Source organism: Ciconia boyciana, unplaced genomic scaffold (genome assembly GCF_034638445.1).
Source record: "Ciconia boyciana unplaced genomic scaffold, ASM3463844v1 HiC_scaffold_65, whole genome shotgun sequence".
In the NCBI taxonomy this organism is placed as follows: Eukaryota; Metazoa; Chordata; class Aves; order Ciconiiformes; family Ciconiidae; genus Ciconia; species Ciconia boyciana.
Window position 1 is genome coordinate 33,242 of NW_027328433.1, and position 18,004 is coordinate 51,245.

Genomic DNA, 18,004 nt, shown 5'->3' on the forward strand with positions numbered 1-18,004 from the left:
TATAGCGCACTAGCGCAGCAGTCCCGACTGTTAATTTAATTTTTGTCACACTGTTACCCCACAAGCGTGAGGTCGCTTCCCAGCGGGCGAGACACCAATATACACCCAGGGCAGAGGTATTTTTATTTCATGTCTGTGCAGAGATGGGTGCTAGGTGGTAGCTCCACAAAGCTAGCACAGAGTTCGGTCATACAAGTACAGTATTTAGACAGTCTAGCTATGCATAAGTAATCACACAAAGCAGTTTTCTATCGGTTTACATTTCTCTTATTTCAACTTCAAGCTACAGAGCTACTTTAACATGCTGCGCATGCTGAGCGGTGAGGATTGCTGACGCAATGAGGTCCTCGGGAGGGGATCTGAACAGAGTAGAGATGTCCTCAGGGGACCGGGGACCGAACAGAGGCATCCGACATGGCGGAGGGAAGGCAAGAGTGCTCTGAGGGAAAATGAAAACCTGAGGAAGCGTTGTCTCTGAAGAAGAAAGATACAAAGCCCGCTGCAGAACTAAAGGATGGCCATGGACCACAAGGGCGCTGGCAGGAAGCGTCGCGACAGAAACAGAGGGGTGCCGAGATGGCCAGAGAGACAGAAGGCGGCTTGAGGGCACAAAGGCACTGGGGAGGGGATTTGAACAGAGTACGGAGGTGACGAGGGAGACGCCGACCCACTGGAGGCAAGCGAGATGGAGGAGAGGACAAAGAGACTGCTCTGAGGAAGAGGGAGGAGATGTTCTTACAAAGCGAGAGGGGTACAAGTTACGCTTCAGAAATAACAGCATGCCGAGGAGACCCTCTAACGCCTCAGGATGAATGGAGAGAAGAGAAAAAAATAAAAGACAGAAAGAAAATTTAAGAAGCAACAGGGTGTGTGACAAGACAGACAGAATTAAAAATCCAGGGACAGACAGCTCGATAACAGTCGACACAGAAAGAACATGGAAAAAGCAAAAGGGTACAAGGCAGAGGAGAAAAAATTTAAAAATAGGGAGAGCAAACTAGATAAAAGCAGGCATAGAGAAAAACTGAAAAACAAAGGCCTTAAAGGAAGAAAACAATAAAATAGAGGGACAGCAAACTAAATAAACAAAGACACAGAAACAACATTTAAAAAGCGACAGGGTGTCGTGGTTTAGCCCCAGCCGGCAGCCAAGCACCACGCAGCCTCTCGCTCACTCCCTCCCGGTGGGATGGGGGAGAGAATTGGAAGAGCACAAGAAAACTGGTGGGTTGAGATAAGAACAGTTTAATAATTGGAACAAAATAATAGTAATAATAATAATGAATTGTAATGAGGAGGAAAACCACAAGAGAGAGAGGAACAAAACCCCAGGGAGGGAAAATAAAAAAGATACAACTGCTCACCACCCGCCGACCAACACCCAGCCAGTCCCCGAGCAGCGACCGCTACCCCCCGGCCAACTCCCCCCAGTTTCTATACCAGGCACGACATCCTATGGTATGGAATAGCCCTTTGGTCAGTTTGCATCCACTGTCCTGGCTGTGCCCCCTCCCATTTCTTGTGCACCTGCCAGAGCATGGGAAGCTGAAAAAGTCCTTGACTGGTGTAAACACCGCTTAGCAACAGCCAAAACATCAGCGTGTTAGCAATCTTATTCTCATCCTAAAATCCAAAACACAGCACTATAGCAGCTACCTGGAAGAAAATTAACTCTATCCCAGCCAAAACCAGGACACAGGCTATGGCACAGGCTAGCATGAAAGACAAAATAAAGACAGTGAACTGGATACAAGTAGATAGAGAAAAAAATCCAAAAGCAACGTGACACAGGAAAGCCTGGAAATAATAAAAAAATAGGGTTAGACATCTGGGTAACAGTCGACAGAAAAAAATTTTTAAAGTCACAATATACAGCATAGGAAAAAAATAAACGAGAGAGAAAAAAATACATTAAAGTGAACACAGAAAGAAAAATTCAAAAGCTTTTTCAATTCAAAAGACATTAAGAGAGAAAAAAATTTAAAAATAGCAAAAAACCTAAGTAGATGGCAACATAGAAAGAAAATTTTAAAGGCAACTGGGCACAGCACAGACTAGAACTAATTAAAAAATGAGGACAGCAAACCGGATAAAGATAGACGAGGAAAGACCATTTAAAAGCAACAGGGTACAGGACAGACAGCAAACAATTAAACAGGGAGAGACATCTTGACAAAAGTAGACACAGAATGAAAATTTTAAAAGCAACAGGATACAGGAAAAAATAAAAAAAAGAGAGACAGAAAACAAGGTAAGAGTACACCTAGAAACAACATTTCAAAAAGAGAAGAATTATGAGAGTAAAAAAAAAGAAAAATAGGGACAGTTTACTAGAAAAAAGTAGACGGGGTGCAGAGCAGAGGGAGCCACTGAAAAGAGAGACAGGTCACTGCGCAGAGGGAGACCTCGAAATGCCATTTTCCCCAGCAATGCGGAAGAAGGCAGTGCCGGAAGAGTGAAATAAGAGCAGGTGGGGAGCTGGAAAGGGAGAGGCATAGAAAGGAAACGTAGAAGGTGACGGTGTGGAGGGCAGCGCTAGCAGAAGGGCAAAAAGCTTTGGGGAGCCAAACAGCCTGAAAGGGAGACAGAGGCAGGTACAGGCAAGGAGGCAGGCAGAGGTCTGGAGAAGCACGGCAGAGAGGGGCCCGGAGGCACGCGAGGGATGCGCGACTCACCGCAGCTCCTGCCACCGCCGGGAGACCTTCAGCGCCCGGGGCTTCTCTCTCGGCCCCTGCCCCTTCCTCCTCCACAGTGCCGGCTGCCTCGCCCGCCCAGGTGCCCCGATGCTCCTCTCCCAAGAGGCTTCCCAGAGACACGGTGGCTCACGTGTGCGGCCCATGGGGGCACCGAGCTCCCGGCACCACGCGCTGGTGGTGCGCTCTGTCGGGGACAGCTGGGAGGGATCCTTCCCGGCTGCGGGGACCGGCTGCTCCTTGCTGGAGGCAGCTGCCTGGGGAAGCCCCTTCCTTTCACTCCTCAGCCAGCTCCCACAGGCAGGCATGCCTAGGCAGCCCCCTCCCCACATAGAGCCCCTCGGCACAGCAGGGCCAGCCCCATCCTCAGCCCTTTTAAACCCTGGGCCCAGCCCCATCCTCACCTCATGGGTCCCACCTGTGCTGCCCCGGGCCACAGCTGGAGCCCATCGGGAACAGGGGGCCAATTACCCCAACCCTCACAAGCCAGACACAGCCAGCAACCTGGCACCGGCACGGGCAGACACCACCACCGAGCTGGCGCTGCCGTGGGCAGATGCTGCCACCAAGCTGGCACCAGCCTGGCAGACTTTATTGTACAGCCCAAAGCCGAGGTTGGCCTCTAAACAAGAAAACATGTGAAAGCACCCTTACAGGATGCCGGTCCGGTGGTGTCCATGATAGCTCTCACAGCCTCCCATGTAATAGACAGCTCCCCTGTCCGGGACCATGTTTGGCATGTCCCAGGCCCTCCCCGCACCCATGCTGAAAATCAAACAGAACAATTAAGGACTCTGCTTCATCGCCTCAGTCTCCAAAAGAAGCTTCCTTCCTCTGCTGACGGTCGACACGGATATCCTCGTGCTGTTCCTTGAATGCGGCCTGGCCTTGGGTGCCTGTACCACCAAAGGAAGAGAAAAGATCATGCTCTTGTAACGTGCTCCATCGTCCTCTTGTTCTTCAAGAAAACAAAAGAAAGCTACCTTCCCCATTGCTACGTAACAGAAGTTTGTGCAAGGGACAGCTGAGCCCATCCCCAGAAACTGAAAACTCTGCTATGACCCTGCTTTGCCTTTTGGCGACAGCGCCCGCCATCGGTGTGCCCCAAACAGGCGAGGTCCCGTTCGGGCTGGCATCCGCCACAAACAGGCAACGTCCCCTGCGGGCTGGCGTCCGCCACAAACAGGCGACGTCCCCTGCGGGCTGAACAGAGTCAACTGAACAGAGTCTTCAGAAGAACTTAGTTGTGCATTCAGCTTACAAGTAAATCCCACCCAAGCAATGCTAGGCGGCATGCTGGCATAGAAAGGAATTCATGAGTTCATTTAGTATTTCCAGTGGAACATTCCATAGCTTGTAAAAACAGCCTTCAAGTCTTTTTCCCTGTTGCACCAACAACGCTTATTTTAGTTCTGCTTAAGGGGTCCCCTACAACTACTTACTACAGCATGTGTGGCTCCACTATCAATTAAAAAAATCTAGTCTTTCATTCCCCAGCTTGACTGGAACCAGAGGATCGTCTGGGGAAACTTTCATAGATTCCTCCGGCCCCCTTCAGTCCAACCCAATCTCCGTCACGACTCCAACGGCTTCTTCTGTCTCTCTTTCCCGAGATGACTCAGACGGCGCGGACAATCTTTTTTCCAACGGCCCTCTCGCTTACGATTTGCACGCCGATTCATTCCCAGGGGAATGTCATAACCATTTCTACTATTATTTTTACGGCCCCTTCCTCGCCCACAAAATTCACCTCGTCTATTTTCTCTCCCTTTTTCTCGGTCTTCTGTCAAGGCAGCCAACAAAGAAGCTTGCGGCGTTACTCGTCCCCGCTTCTCCTTCTCCTCTGTTTCCTCCCGACTATTACGTACCTTATATGCGATTGACGAGAACCGCGAGATTGTCATGCCATCCTCGCCCTCTACCTTTTGTAATCTCTTTCTTATATCTGCTGCCGCTTGACCAACAAACAGCGTGTTCAATAACTGTAAATTGCTATCATCTTCCGGATCGAGATCTGTCCATTTTCGAGCTACTTCACACAATCTCTCAGAGAAGGCTGACGGGGTTTCCTTATCCCCCTGCCTTACTTCAGATAGTTTAGATAAATTCTTAGCCTTTGCACTCCATGTTGAATCCCATACGCACTTAACTTTGGATATTCCTTTACCCTCTGTAATCCCTCACGCTTGTGTTTGGATCCCACTCCAGATCCTCTTTTGGGAGGTACATAATGGTATTAGGCACCCCCCCACACACACACACACATTGTTGGACCAGTCCCTCTCTAGCCTTCTCTAAAATTGTTCTCCTCTCCTCAGGGGTAAACAAATATTCTAGGAGAGCCTGTACATCTCCCCAGTTAGGATTATGAGTCGTGATTAACAGTACTATACATTCCCTCTGGATTGTTTCGATAGGACCTGACTGCCCGTTGCAGTTTAATAAATCAGAAGCAGTAAAAGGTACGTGTACGGATACCGCTCTTCCTTCAGGCCCTAGAGCCTGGCTGAGGGGAGTTTGAACTATCGGTTTCTGTCCCCTTGTTCTTTTAGAGACAGCACTCACAACTCCATTATCGCTTGAGCTATCAGATTCCGGCTGTTTTGGAGGAGCTACCAACAGCTGAATATCCTCTTCCGAATTTTCCGATTCAATACAACAAGGTTTTCCCTTTTTCTCTTTTAACGCATATATTCCAACCTGATGTTTAGAATCCACTAAACCACCTTTCTTCTTAATATCCCAATCGCGTCTTAACGAAAAAAACATATCCACATAAGGCATTTCATCCCATTTTTCCGTTCTCCGACAAAACAACGTTCATTCCGATATAGCGTTATATCTCAAGGATCCATTCTCAGGCCATTTTTCACCATCTTCCAATCGAGATCGTGGCCACCGTTGATTACAATATCGTTTTAGCCGATTCTTAGTGGTGGGATCTCCCCCAAATTTATTGCAATGCTTCAGGATGCATCCTAGAGGAGAGCAAAGGGGTGCCTCCTGGGAAGCAGCAGCGCCCATAGCGGTACCGAAAAACCCAGCATTTCTACACAAACCAGAACGAGGGACGTCTCCCTCTGTTGAACAGGACGGCATGTAGAAACAAACAGAACTATCCTACTGCCACCTATCTTTCCTGGTGCGTCTTATGCAGAGCCCAGAACAGAACAGAGGGTGCCTGCTTCCCGAGAGGTCTTGCCCCTACCCCCCTTTTCTCCTATCGCGCCAAAATACCTCTTTTCACTAGCATTGCACCGTTGTGTCGCTTACCGCCCGACTGCAGGAGAGGAGCTGAAGGAGTCCCCGGTCGACAGGTCGGTGCGCGCCGGAGTCCGCTCAGGCCTCTTCTCCCCGTCGGACGCGGCAAGACGAACCGGGCGAGGCTGTCGGCTCGGTCCCATCTGGGGTGCCAAAACCGTTATCCCACAAGCGTGAGGTCGTTTGCCCGGTGTGCGAGACGCCAATATACACACAGGGCAGAGGTATGTTTATTTCATGTCTGCGCAGAGATGGGCGCTAGGCAGTAGCTCCACAAAGTTAGCACAGAGTTCGGTCATACAAGTACAGTATTTATCCAGTCTAGCTATGCATATGCATAAGTAATCACACAAAGCAGTTTTCTATCGGTCTACATTTCTCTTATTTCAACTTAAAGCTACAGCGCTGCTTTAACACGCTGCGCACGCTGAGCGGTGAGGGCTCTCTGCTTGGGCCGGGCTCTCCAGCTCGAGGGGTGTGGCTTTTAGGATTATAACGAGGATAGTTTGCGGGAGGGTGCTTCTTATCACGTTCCTACTAGTTGTTTCGGATGGTTCCCAAACCATTTTAATTAGCTTACCTATTTCTTCAGGATGTGCTTCTCTCCCAAGGACAGTAATTCTCGTTTAGACGTTCCGCTTTCCAGCCTGCATCCTCCTTATCGGCTTTACCTAAGCCCTGGCCTTCCACCAGCTCCTGGTAGACGACGCTGTTAGACTACAACACGACCGTTCTTTGACGCCAGTCAGTGGGATCGGAATTAGGAACAGAAAGAACAGGACAAGCTAAACACCCACACGAGCCTCACATCCCTCAAAAATGATTAAAAAACCCCAAATGACCCCCATTTTAGATTGCATTGCCTTAGGGACTGCCTCCTTCAAGTGCCCGGGCGGAGCGGTGGAATCAGTCACAGAATTCACTTGCCTGCCAGGAGACAGCCCTTGTCCTCGCAAGGCAAATTTTTCAAAACAGCGTGCTATTTTCCCATTTTATCAACTACAGCGGGCTTGCCCTACCAGCACGAGTTGAGGACGTTTTCCTGTGGGTTCATTTGACACGACATTAAGTTTTTAGCAGGCGCAAGCGACCAAGCGCGAGATAGAAAGTAAGCCAAGATACCGGCTGCCGTACAAAATTTGTTCAAGATTGTGCCTGCGGGAATCGCACAAAGCCCACGATGACTGAACAAGTATGTCGGAGGCCCCCCGGCAAACAGTGCCGACGTTTCGCGAAGCTCTTTTCCTGTCAAGAAAAGGACCTTTTAGACGGTATCTCTGTTGGAATTCAGGCTGCTTCCTACTCATTCTGGCAAGTTAGCTTTCACTGAGATCTTCAACCACCAAGCAACCTTTGTAATTCTTGCTCTCTGCCTACGGGGAATTTCAGCAAATCAGAACACTACTTCAAGCAAAATTCCGGGTCTGTTTCACGCAAATCAAATATCTAAGCCGTGGACAGGTGTCTGTAGAAAGACGACGACTTTAAAAGATAAAGGGAAGTAGAGTCCTCACTTTTCTGAAATGTCTTCCAGTCGTTCCATCGATTTAGCAGCCCGACCCAGCCGTCGAAATTCCGGAGCAACAGAGAGAGCGGTCGCATGTCCACGCCGTTCTCCCCTAGCCACAGAGCCTTCCGCTTTGCCCATTCCTGCCAACAGCCAGAGCATCGGCGCCGTAGCACCTTCGGAATAACGCACCTCCCACAGCTACGCACCTTTACAAAAGAACCGAGCAGTCTGTAAACAAACATTGCAACGGTTGCGGTAAGGGCTCAAACAGGGATGCCGATGTTATCACTCTGTGATTCAACAACCACTAAAAATGTCATTTTGCTCCAGTATTACAGGAGTTCATTGACTAGTGTCAAAAAAAAATTTTGTTGAAAATACATTGTTTGAAGCATGATTCCAAATGCAAACGTTAAGCAATTCTCGTGAGTCTTGAACTGAGCGGCATTCAGGATCTGACTAAAACAATGGCGGAACAGAGGGCTAGAAGCCCAAAACTAACTCACCATCCTGGCAACTATGGGAGACTTTTGGTGACTGTGGGGAACAGAGCTTGGGAAGCTTTGCCCAGTCTGGCAATAGAAAGCTAAGGCCCTGCAAACACGGTACGTTTAACCAAAAAAAATAAAGGGGGGGATGGGGAATATGTTGTTTTGTAGTTCCTCTGCTTTCTACACAGAACCAAAGCAGTTTTAGTTCAGTAATGAACGTTCACGCTTCCACAGGGTACTCTTACAAACATCAGCCACTGCTAATAAGCAACGGATGTAGTGGGTACAGAGAAACCTCCTGTCCAGCAAATGCTTTAAGCTTTTCTACGTTCAAGACTTTACTTCCCAGGTCCCTGCAAAGACCCTTACTCTGCCCTGCCCCACCCAACCCGTTCTATTCGGAATGATTGCTGAAAAACACGACCATTCCACAGCAAGTAAGCAAGTGACATCCCGACCCAGAGCTTTCCCTTACAGCACAATGCCAAAGCCAAGCCCAGAATTTTTACTTGCTGATGACCGGCAGCGTGCGAGAGCAGAGCCGGACGCGAGGACTTCCCTCCGGGATGGCTGATCCGCTGGTGCGCGCACACGCATGCGCGGTGCCGAGCTGCAGTTGCGGCTTCCGACCCTCCCGACGACCAAACGTCAATACCTCAGGGGGGGAGCCGCGCATGCGCGGTGGTGCATTTTCAACTGCTCGCTGCTGCCGTTCAGTGGATCAACGTCGGTACTGCAGCTGGGGAGGCGCGCATGCGCGGTGGGGCAATTTTTTTGGTGCTCGCTGCTGCCGCCCGGTGGACAAAGGTCGGTACTGCAGCTAGGGAGCCGCGCATGCGCAGCGGCGGACTTTCGAGTGCTCGCTGCTGCCGCCCGGTGGACAGCAGTCGGTTACTGCAGCCTGGGAGCCGCGCATGCGCAGTGGTGCAATTTCTTGGTACTCGCTGCTGCCCCGTGTGCACAAAAGTCGATACTGCAGCTGGGGAGCCGCTCATGCGCAGTGGTGCAATTTTTTTTGCTGCTCGCTGCTGCCGCCGGGTGGACAAGATGCAGTACTGCAGCTGCGGAGCCGCGCATGCGCGGTGGTGCATTTTCCCGAGCTCGCTGCTGCCGCCGTGCGGACAGACGTCGGTACTGCAGCTAGCAGTCGCGCATGCGCAGTGCCGCTTTTTCGTTGTGCTCGCTCCTGCCGCCCCGTGGACAAATGTCGGTACTGCTGCTGCGGCCCGGCGCATGCGCGGTGGCGCATTTTCCCGTGCTCTCTACTGCCGCCCAGGGGAACAACGGCGGTACTGCAGCTGGGGAGCCGCGCATGCGCGATAGCAGGTTGGGGGGTTTTTTTTTGTGCTCGCTGCTGCCTCTGTGTGGACAGAAGTCGGCACTGCAGCTGGGGAGAGCTCGCTCTGTCTTGTTGCCATTTAAAATTTCTTCATCTACATCCTCTTTTTATGCACTTTTAAACTCCTTTTTGTAGTCATATATATGAGTTCTTTTTCTATTTTATAACCCTCTATACCTCGATTTAGATTTTTTTCAGATTCTACCATCCTTTCTATAAGAGAGTAGACAGAGGGCTTTCTTGTCAAATCTTTTGACGTATATATACATAAAATTTTTCAATATACATAAAAAGGAGAGATTTTTCTCTACTTCCATGCCTCACACCCATATTTACAGGTTTTCATTATTTAATCCCTCCCCCACCAATTCTCAGGCATTTGGGGGCTGTCACCCCCCTTTCGGGGGGGTGAACTGTCCCGTGACCCACCCATCCCCCCCACTCACCCTGCTCCTCTGCCACATCACCATCGTCCGCCCCAGTGACATCGGGGTGCCCCAATAGACAGCATCACTCCCCAGCCTCCCCCCTTCTTCGTCACACCCAAAAGACAAACAAAACAAGAGAATCTGCCCCAACTGCCAGCTCCTTACTTTCGTCAGGCCATTTACATATGTACATGCCCCACCAAAAAAGGGAGCTCCGCTAGAAAATAAAGGGGGCAGCCCCCAAATGCTTGCAGCCCCCCAGGCCCTGTCCCGCAGCCTGGCAGCCGCCCCACGCCATAGGGGAGCGTGCCCGAGGACGGTGCCACGTCTCTCGCTCGGCCTCTGCTCCGCCATCTTCCCCCTCCCTTCCCGCGCTGCGACCGACTCCCCAGGGCAACAAACGGCCCCGGTCCCTCTCGGCCCCGGGCTCTCCCCACCACCTGCGGGGCACCCACCGCACACAGAGCCAGGAGCCTCCAGCCACAGGGCTGGCCCCTGACCCTCAGCATGCTTCACGACCCGCAGGGAAACCTGGCCGGGGGGATCTAGGGAGCACCACCAGACGCTTACAGCAAGACCGCTGAAAAACAAAAACCCCACATTCCCTTTCAGCACATGAAAAAAAAACACCACAGCAGAAAGTACAGGGATTCAGTCGGAATAAGGGATAGGAGAGGAGCTGAGCTAAAGCAGGATTCTAGGGAAACGGGTCCGCTCCAGATACAGCGCACGCTTTAACAGCTACACTGACTGCAACGCTTCAAATCCCTATTGAGACCAAGTGGTAGGATTTTCAACACCTTCTTCACCTAAAAGCGAACGCTCTTGCTGCTCTTGGAAAACGTCTCATCCCTTCCTTCCAGCACTGCTGCAGGGAGACAGCCCGGTGAGGCTGCAGGACAAGGCCGGACCGTCATCAGAATCTACGCTTACGGATCCACCACGACGGCTACGGCCCTCGCGCTGCTGCTGCTGCACGTCTTGCTCGCTCGGTCAAGAAAGCTGAAAGGGAAGTGTAAACCTTTAGAGAGTAACATGGAAAATAAAGAACACATCTCAGTAATTCACTCTACACTAAAAAGGTGGGCGTATGTTTATAGACATCCAACAACAAGACTTACACTAGAAAAGCATTTGAGTTTCCTTTTGCATTCATTTAACTTGCACAGCTGGGATACCGTTAAATCATCTCTCTCCAAAACGCACGGTTATTATGTGACCGGGGGGGGTTGTGCGCTATGTCACTAGGAGGGACATCTGCCCAGCTGCGCTGCCCAAGAGAGACGCTACTGAAGCGCCAGGGAAACGCACCATGGAAAGAGGGGCAGAAATAAAGTACTGCCGAGCACGCCGTCAAAATACCGGGGAAAACCCCGTAACGTTCAGTTGCCTCTCTCTTGAAACATGGAGAACAAATACCTCACTGCTGAAATACACCTCCTAAGTTGCATGCCACAGCTATTGGGCACTTACAGTTTCAACAGTGCCAGTCGCTTTGTCAATGACACCGTTTTAACTTCTCTTTAAAGTTTCCATTTGATAGAAAAGTCAGTGAGATAAGAGATCCCCCAGACGGTTTCACTGGGGGGGGGAGGGGGGGAGGCGCAGAAATCAAATCCCCAGTGCTGCAATACATCAGGCTACCAAAAGGGACCGGCAGATTTGCTAATGCTTTTGGCTGTACCGAAGCATGCAGAGGAACGCCTTTCGATCATATCTCGGCTGTTACAACTGAGAACCAAAGACCAGCGATGCCATCAACTTTTGGAAGACGTGCTGGGCTTGGGTCCTTGGAAGGAAATTGACTTTTTGGGGTGTTTGTAAAGAGAGTGAAAAGTCTTGTTGCTGATGACTTCTACTGGCACGTCCAGCCGCTCCGATGGGAAGTTCATCAAATGCAACTTCTTTGAATGAGAAGGATTGCCAGTCGGGAAAATCTCTTTCCAACTGAAGTCAAAAACTACACACTGTAGCTTCAGGAAAAAGGACCTTCTTGAAGCAGTAACTCACCAAAACCACATCACTGGCGGTACTTACAAGGCTGCTAACGCTTCTTGGGAAAGCCTGGAAAACACGCGGAAGCGACGCCCATTTGTCCCGTTTTGTCCACGTCTCTTCTTTGACCTTGACGGCTTTTCGTACGGATGCTAGGATCGCAGTAAGGCTTTTCAAGTACTGCTACAAGACATTTTAAAACCTTACTGACTGAAAAAGCAGAAAGCTTTTCCCAGGAAAACAAAGGCTCTTTCTTCTGAACACCTGAACTCTTCCCAACAGTTTCTTTCCTCTTTTTAGTACAAAATTATTTTCACAGTATCATTTCCTAGGAAGCGCACAGAAGATTACGCTTTCGGGAAGAGAAAAGAAACGGAGGGAAGTCAGCTTTGCGTAGGCACGCTCCAGAACACGCCTTTTTCTATCCGTAGTATTTGTGTTGAAATACTTCACAGAAAAACTACAGGAGGAGAGGTGGCACATTCTTCACCTTAACTTTCAAGTCCCTGCTACGAGTACCTTAGGAAAAACGCAGGCACACATCGTAGACATACCGTGGACTTGCAGACCACTACGGATCCTTTCCGTCCGTCTTGCACTTTCCTGGCAGAAGAAAGGGCGACCGCGGCGAAATGGTGGCAGCTGACATTCTGCTGAGAGAGGAAAAAAAACCCTTTAGCATAAAGCTGGGTAGGAATCTAAAGCTTCCTGTTTTGGTGAAGCTTGGTGAAGACTACAACTGAGCGGAGGAAAAAGTGTTTTGCATCGTCTTCGGAACAGTTGACGATACAGGCCGCTAGAGCTTGTGCGCTTTTTAGACAACCGTGCCTTTTTTTGACTCACGGGCAGCTTTGGTTTGCGCAGCAAAAAGACGCAGCAAAAGCGCAGCAAGAAGACGGCACGCCCTCAGACCCAGAGCACAACCCTCCGGACGGCCACACGCCCCTCGCTGTTTTGATGAGGAGCCGCCGAGCATCCCTGCGAGCACAGCTGCACGCGCAACATCACTTTCACCTACGCCGATTTCAGCGGATGTAGTTTCTGAAGCTTTACACCGAAAACCGTATCTTGACACTTCGCCACAGGAGAAGCGATCCGTAACTAGAACCCCACAAAAACCTAGAAACACCACTTGCAATCCCACAGCAGCGACAGCTTCAGAACTATTTAGACCAGGAACAAGGGAGAAAAATAACACCGCTTCATCGCGCGCACGGGAAAGCGGCAGAGAAAAGGGTCAGCATTCGTAGCCCTCACAGGAAACAGGCATTCTCCTTCCCTTCCTAAAGCCCTCTCTTGGGTCTAAATACCGCAGCACTACCGTGGCAGTATCGAGAGCAGGGAACAACAGCCCCGCCGCTGGACATTTACGTAGCGGCATACATAAACAGAGGGACACGTTTTGCCACGCACAACCCTGAACTTCCTGAAAACTCACGTTTACCAAAAAAAGAGCCGCTTGGAGCATACTGCCCAGCAGCGTTTGGCAATAAAACTGCCATGTGGTGGACCCACGCAAATTGCTCGGTAACCTGCTATTTGCTTCCCGTTGTTTTTCTTCCTTCGGAAATTCTACTTGCGGCCAAGTTATTCACTACGGCTTCAAGCATTGACCTTCCTGGGATTACCAGCACGTCTACACAGGCAAGTAACTTACCTGCTCTTCTACCGTTGTCCAAATTCCAATTACAGTCATGAAAGAGGAGTGAGAGAGAAGAAAAGGAGAGCTCAGGCAGCAAGAGAGCTCTGCAGGCTGCCGCCACTCAACGTCGCACTCTTCTTTTTAAACCACACACACGCGCCCCCCACAAAAAAACAGACCAAAAACCCCGTGACCTTGTACCTTTTTTCTTTCAGAGCTCATCCCTGTCTCAGCACGCCGTCTTGTCAAAGCGTGAAGTGCAGATGATCTGTAGCCCAATGACATTTGCGTGCGATGGATACGTGTTCAGAAGGAGTCCAGATCTGTAAGACAGGTGCCATTTTGGTGGGTTTAATAATCATCACTCGAGTGTATCGACGGACACGTTTGGGAGGAAACTAACTGTTGTGGTTTAGCCCCAGTCGGCAATTAAGTGCCACCCAGCAGCTGGCTCACCCTCCCCCCCCAGGGGGATGGGGGAAAGAAGCCAAGGAGCAAAACTCAGAAAACTCGTGGCCTCAGATAAGAAGAGTTGAATCATTGGAACAAAATAAGAAGAAGAATGAATTATCATGAGAAGGAAAACAACAAGAGAGCAAGAGAGGAACAAAACCCAGGAAAAAACAAGGGATGCAAGCCCTCACCACCCGCCGACCGATGCCCAGCCACTCCCCCAGCAGCGATCCCTATCCCCCGGCCAACTCCCCCCAGTCTCCATACTGAGCGTGACGCCAGATGGCACGGAATAGCCCTTTGGCCAGCTTCCATCAACTCTTTTGGCCGTGTCCCCTCCCAGTTGCTCGTGCGCCCGGCAGAGCGTGGGAAGCTCAAAAGTCCTTGACCAGTGGAAGCATTTCTTAGCAACAACTAGAACATCACTGTGTTATCAACATTATTCTCATCCTAAAACCCAAAACACAGCACTATACCAGCTACTAGGAAGAAAATTAGCTCTATCCCAGACGAAACCAGGACACTCATTCCCTTTTAAACGCAGCGTCTCCTTGGGGGAAAAAAAATGTGTTAGAGACGGAAAAAAAAAAATGACAACTCGGGGCTCCCAACCACCACCGAGCAGTGGGGAAATTAACGAAAGTGAAGACAAAGAGCAGCAACGCTGTAATCCTGATCACGGACTTCAGAGACCCTCCAAGTCTACACCTCAAGCCTAGGAATGACTAGTCCTTTTTTGGAAGGACAAACTTTTTTTTTTTTTTTTTAAAGTCCTAGACTGAAGGCTCCACGGAAGAGAATGCGGATTGACCCACAGCACAGCATGCCATCAACACTCTAATGAAAAAAAAAAAAAAGGAATAAAAATCAAGTTGAAATGTCAGTTTCCATCACATTTCACTCATTCTATTTCTACTGGCATCTAGGTGCTCCAAAATTAACTCTACTGACACCATAGTTCACTAACAGTGTAGTTGTGCATATAAAAAGAAAAGGCTTTTGCCAACTTGCCCATAAAGTCAGTCTGAACAAACAGAAGAGAAACACTTGACCCTGAAGAAGGTAACAGGCAGCTCTTCATTTATCCGAGATGAAAGTTCATTCTTTTACCCGAAAGGAGAACCTTCGGAACTGCCAAGGGACCAACCCAGGAACGAGGCATGCTCTGTTACCCGCAAGTCTTCATCACCTTTTCTGCACTGGCAGCAGATTTGCCTTTTCTCTGGGTTTCAGGCGGAGCATCTGTAGCGTCCCTGAACTCGCAAAGGTTTCTCCCCGCTCCCCCGGCCCCATACGCGCGATTCCCTGAGCGGCAAGCGGGACCGACCACACAGGATTTTCTGCACGTGACGCCGAAGGTGACACTGGGAAAAGAGGAGGCAAAAAATGATCCTGTTTGTCACACCCAGCCGACGGGGAAAACACAGGGGAGGGTTCTGCCAGAGGGGCCCTGCGGGGCCAGGCCGTGCACCTCGGGAGCTCCAACCGACCGGCCCCTCTCCCCTTTGCCAGGTACCGGGAGACACCGCTGCCTCCCGCGGCCGCCTCGCCCGCGCCCCCTCGCAGCGGGGCTGCCCCAGGAGAGCCGGGGCACCCCCACCTCTCCCCCACCCCCAGGAACGGGACCGGGAGACGCCCTCCACGCAGGGAGGGGCGCAGGGCATGGATTTAATCCCCGAGGGAAGAGGCCAGGCTCCCCGCTGGCAGAAGGACCGCTCGCCTCCCTGCTGCTCAGAGCCGCTTGCTGGGGACAGCCCAGCCTGCGCCCGGCCGCTCTGCAGCCCCGCTGGGAGCGCAGTCCGGCCGACGGATGCTCCAGCGAATAGACGCTCCTGCTCGTGGCCGCCCCCACTCAGCTAACGTTGCCTCTGGCTAACGCACGCTCCAGACAGCGGACACCCCATCTGCTTCCAGCTCCTCCTCGCTACAGCTCTGGCTAACCGAAGCTCCAGCTCCGTACCGAAGCTCCGCTGGATTTCAGCTCCTTCTCCTTACGAGCTCCAGCTATTTGCCACAGTCTGGGCTTTCGACAAGGTCGGAAAGCGGTCGCTGTCAGAACTGGAATATGACTATTAAACATCACAGCTGTACGCTGTGGAAATACCGATTCATTAGTTTGTACGATTAAGTACTTAAGAACTATTCTCAGCAGCGTACAAAGAAGAGCTGGGCTCCAAGAGGGCGTGCGGGGTCTGAAAAGCACCCTTCCCCCCCCAGAGGCCACCTCAGACCGTGAGGCTGGCCCAGGGCATGCCGGCCTCCCGAACTCTGGGCTCCGACGCGACCAGACCCCCACCCTCCAGGGAGGGTCCTGCCCACCCTCTGCTTTCCCCCGCAGCCCCCAATGCCCTCCCCCCGCCCTGCGCAAACAGCCAAACTGGCTTCTGCTTTGGGACCCCAAACCAGCTCCCATTTCTGAGCCCACAAACCCACCTGCTCAGCCTGTTCTCGAGTCCCAAAAATGCAGCACTTCACCTCTGCTCCTCAGCCCAAAAACGTACCGCTCGGTCCCCTCTGGCAGGTCCTGAAAACGCACGACTCAAGCTGTTTCTCAGCCCCAAAGTCAGCCACCTCAGCCTCTTTTCAAGCCCCGCGAACACAAGACCCGCTCTCCATTTTCAGGCCCCAAACCAGCTCACCCTCTCTGCTTTCCGACCCCTTTGCGGTCCCCATGCGTGATGCTGCGGGGCGGGGGGAGCGGAGCCACCCCACAGCCCTGCACCCCCAGGGCCACACATGCACTTTTGGGGAGCGCTTGGGCACTGCGGAGGGCCCGGCCCCACACCTCTGCAGGGCCGCACCAGCACAGGCAGGGCATCGCTTTATCACAGCTGCTTCCGGCTCGCTTTCTCCGGCACTGGTTGGGGGTGCCGGGCCCGCACCCCAAACCCCCGCAGCCCCAAGCACCCCCGCGGGGAGCCGGGCCCAGCCGCCTCCAGGAACCCCCGCCCGCCGCAGCCGCGGCCCTTCCCCGCCACTCCGGCCACCGGCACCCGCCCGGCGCCGCAGGAGTCCCCCGGGCCGCCGCTGCCCGACCTGCGCCGGGAGCGGCAGAGGCTGCCCAGCCCCACAAGCAGAACCTGAGAGCCAGATGGGGCTGCCCCTACTCCCCCCGCTCGCACACAGGCTCGGCCCCAAAACCCCCCGACGAACCCCAGGAGAGCGCTCGGCCCAGGGCTGCTTTTTCCCCCGCCAGTCCCAAGAGAACAGAGCCTGCACCCGCCCCTATTTCATACAGGGATGGGGAGCAGGACAGAGGACTGGAAAGAGAAAAGGAAGACAAGGGAGAAGACTGAGGTGCCGCCAGAGAATGAAAGGCCGAAAGAAAAGGTCAGAGAGGTAGAGAAATCAAACACAACAGGGACGAGAAGCCCTGCAGAGAGATGGAGCAAGAAAAGGCAGGGTCAGCGAGCAGGACAGAGGGGTAGAGAGGTGGGGGGGGAAGGGAGAATCAAATCCCCAGTGCTGCAATACATCTGGCTACTCTTGCCATGAAAAGCCGGTCTCAGGACTTGATAGTAGGGATGACTATTAAGCAGGAATTTGTTATTGCAGCGCTGGGCAGCACTGGGGATCCCTCTGCCACTAGTGCTCCACTAAGTTAGCACAACACATCAGTTCATACACAGCAAAATCATACATATTAATCAGATCTCCTTAAAAGGGCAGTTTTACGGTGATGAGTTCCCAGTAATCATTGACATGGTCCAAGCATGCGCAGTAAAATTAGGGTTAAGGTCTCTTCACCCTCCCACTGGTCTTCCATAGTCTTCCTCACATTGTTCACTAGTTGAACTTTGGGCTTCCTTTGTCCATAGATAGTCATTGAGTTAGCTCATTGGTCCTTCCGCCTTCAGGATGTTACAAGGGGGTCCATTTGAACTACTTCTTTGGTGCTTATCTTCCACACAAATGTCCTGAGTTCCTGTTATCAGTGATTTAATTAGGAAGCCTAACCAGCTTGCTCAAGGCCTGTTTAGTCCTATCAGGTAAGAAGTTACAGGAAATGTCCTACCATCAACTCTGCTCAGCAGGTAACTAAAACTATATTTCCAGGGGAAGAGAACAAAAGAGAACAAGAATGCTAGTGAAACTAAAAAAATTCAAGTCTATGTATCACAGTAAGGTCTTAGGGATTGTCAGGGATTTAACCCTTTCACCAGAGAACATGAAATAAGCCAGAAGGGTCTCT

At 51.5% G+C, this 18,004-nt stretch overlaps 1 long non-coding RNA gene across 4 annotated transcripts; it reads right to left on the reverse strand.

Moving 5' to 3' along the window:
- Positions 1–456: 456 nt before the first annotated feature.
- LOC140645974 (uncharacterized) lies at positions 457–16,514 on the reverse strand. 4 transcript variants are annotated; one of them, XR_012040185.1, is made up of 10 exons: positions 16,246–16,514; positions 13,561–13,682; positions 12,272–12,370; positions 11,760–11,900; positions 10,532–10,724; positions 7,469–7,670; positions 6,535–6,687; positions 5,967–6,097; positions 3,348–3,589; positions 457–474 (listed from the first exon to the last, which is right to left on the reverse strand). It is a non-coding gene; the product is annotated as an uncharacterized lncRNA (long non-coding RNA). The 4 variants fall into 4 exon arrangements; XR_012040184.1 differs by lacking the exon at positions 457–474 and having other exon boundaries at positions 1,806–3,589; positions 16,246–16,511; XR_012040186.1 differs by lacking the exons at positions 457–474; positions 3,348–3,589; positions 5,967–6,097; positions 6,535–6,687 and adding an exon at positions 7,092–7,199 and having other exon boundaries at positions 16,246–16,509.
- Between the last annotated feature and the right edge of the window lie 1,490 nt (positions 16,515–18,004).